This window comes from Theobroma cacao, chromosome 5 (genome assembly GCF_053813885.1).
Source record: "Theobroma cacao isolate CCN51 chromosome 5, ASM5381388v1, whole genome shotgun sequence".
Taxonomy (NCBI): domain Eukaryota; kingdom Viridiplantae; phylum Streptophyta; class Magnoliopsida; order Malvales; family Malvaceae; genus Theobroma; species Theobroma cacao.
In genome coordinates this window covers 30,350,186-30,352,104 of record NC_142643.1, presented here as the reverse complement: position 1 = coordinate 30,352,104, position 1,919 = coordinate 30,350,186, and the positions used below count along the sequence as shown (strand labels likewise).

The 1,919-nt window shown below is 38.9% G+C and overlaps 1 long non-coding RNA gene across 1 annotated transcript; it reads right to left on the bottom strand.

Annotated features, from left to right (window-relative positions):
• Positions 1 to 252: 252 nt before the first annotated feature.
• LOC148762551 (uncharacterized) lies at positions 253 to 1,919 on the bottom strand. Its single transcript, XR_016026192.1, has 3 exons — positions 1,872 to 1,919; positions 984 to 1,053; positions 253 to 416 (listed from the first exon to the last, which is right to left on the bottom strand). It is a non-coding gene; the product is annotated as an uncharacterized LOC148762551 (long non-coding RNA).

The following is a 1,919-nucleotide window of genomic DNA, read 5'->3' as shown; positions in this document are numbered from 1 at the left end:
AGTGTCTCTGAAACCTGATTAATCCAATCCTTAGCTGCGGTGGCGTCCAACTCACCCACAAAGGACACGCAACCCAGTTGTCTAGCCTCCTTCAGCTTTTTAGAAATAGAGACATCATGTGCCAATGGAATTGAAGGAGTAACTGGTGGCACTACAGGTGGGACCTGACTAGTCTGAGCTTGACCAGCCATTGCGGTAAAGAAGGCTGCCATTGCCTGAATTACCTCAGGAGACACGGCAGGAATGCTAGTAGGTGGCGGAGGAATCTCGACCGGTTCAGCAGCAAGTGTTGCTCGAAAAGGAGACACAGTCGATTCCTCTCCTCTAAGGTCTGGCTGACCCTGCCTAAGACGACCTCTGCCCCTCCTAGCTGATCTAGTAGGGAGTGGGCGCTCACGTCGAGGAGGCATGGTAATCTAAAAAGGAAACGAGGCAAGTTTAAGTAATCTCAAACTCTACATACATGCAACTCTACCTAACCCAACTTAACTTAACCTAGTTTAACTCAACCCGGGGCCACACAGTGTCAGTGTGAATTCTTAAAATAACTATAAAAATCAAAAACTTTAAAACCATGCTTTGTTAACCAAAAGCTCTGATACCAATCGAATTGTCACGACCCGGAACTCCCATCGAGCCCGTGACAACCGCCGCGAAGCCTCGATAGACATTCTTCCCCCTAACGCCTTTCGAGACCTCGCAAGGCTTTTGTACCAGTTTTTCCATTCCTCTCTCTCTTTCCTTTTCTTTTTTTTTTTTTGAATAATAAAATAAACTAAAAATATTAATTAAAATAATCTATTTTCATGTAAAACAATATATATATATATATGTATATTTTTGAAACATAAAAAAAAATTAATTTTCTGCACATAAAAATAAAATAAATTTATACATACTATAATATAGAAAACTAGAGTATGCAATTTAAATTACAATGACACGTGAGCCCCCAAATAACTGAGAAGGTTTAAGTCTATAACCTTGCTTTCTAGGATGCAACTCCGAAATTTACTTCTCGATGCAATTGACAGTCTACTGCCTATTCTGAGCCTGAAAAATGTATAGGAAGAAGGGGTGAGATTATAAAATCCCAGTGAGTAGACAAACATCATCAAAATAATCTAAAGCTGAGTAATAGGAGACAATTAAAATAATTCATCTCAACCCATATAAATAATTGGATTTCATCTAATTACTCAACATGGCTTATGCACTTTTCAAAAACTTGGCTCTTGCCAAAAATCCATTCTCGGGGATACCTCGCGAAAGCATCTTACCGAGACCGCCAAGGCTGTTTATTGTCACACACACAAACACATTTCACCTCTGACAACACAGCCGTTCCTTGGCGTTGGCTGAGTCCCAACTTCACGTGGTGGCCAGCGTGAAGTGTACTCAAATCCTACCTCGGGAGTTATCCTACGCGCCTCTCCAATCGAGGTAAGCTCAATAATTGGGAACCGTGCCCCTCTAATTAGGCTGGCCCACGGAACCCCCGTCACTGCAGTGCCCACTTTATAATCCACCAACCAATAAAATCACAATAGTATGACATAGCTCACTTAACACATTCAAGGCAAATAAAGCAGTTCACATATTCTTAAAATCATAAAAATAACCAGTCATACCCACATTTGTCATAAGCCATTAATGTAAAATCATGGATAAACAACACAATCATAGTATAGGTCTCCAATTACTCTATTTTTGAAATCATTATTAAATTTTCAAAAATATTATAAAATTATTTTATAAAATCCCATTTTACCATAAAACACAATAATTTTCCAATTAAACCATTTTTTCATAAAATCACACAATTAAATAAATCTACTCTAGATAATTAAGACGATAGTAAGTTTACTCACTGTACTAGGAGTAGATATACTCCTATTCTCGGTCCTCGGGTGTAGTCT